The following is a 211-nucleotide window of genomic DNA, read 5'->3' on the forward strand; positions in this document are numbered from 1 at the left end:
CAAAAACAAGATGAGAAGTAAGTGTGCTTTCTTCATTTAAGATGCTGGAGCTCTTTAGCATTTTACAAATAAATATACAGCCTGATGCTTCAAATATTAAGGTGAAAGCCGCCCATTAATGACCCTTAATGAATATTTCATTTTCTCTCCATATATGGAATCAGAATAAAAAAATAAATGTAATGAAAATTAACTGTAAGAATGACATTAA

This window comes from Chlamydotis macqueenii, chromosome 3, assembly GCF_036417535.1.
Source record: "Chlamydotis macqueenii isolate bChlMac1 chromosome 3, bChlMac1.mat, whole genome shotgun sequence".
NCBI lineage: Eukaryota > Metazoa > Chordata > Aves > Otidiformes > Otididae > Chlamydotis > Chlamydotis macqueenii.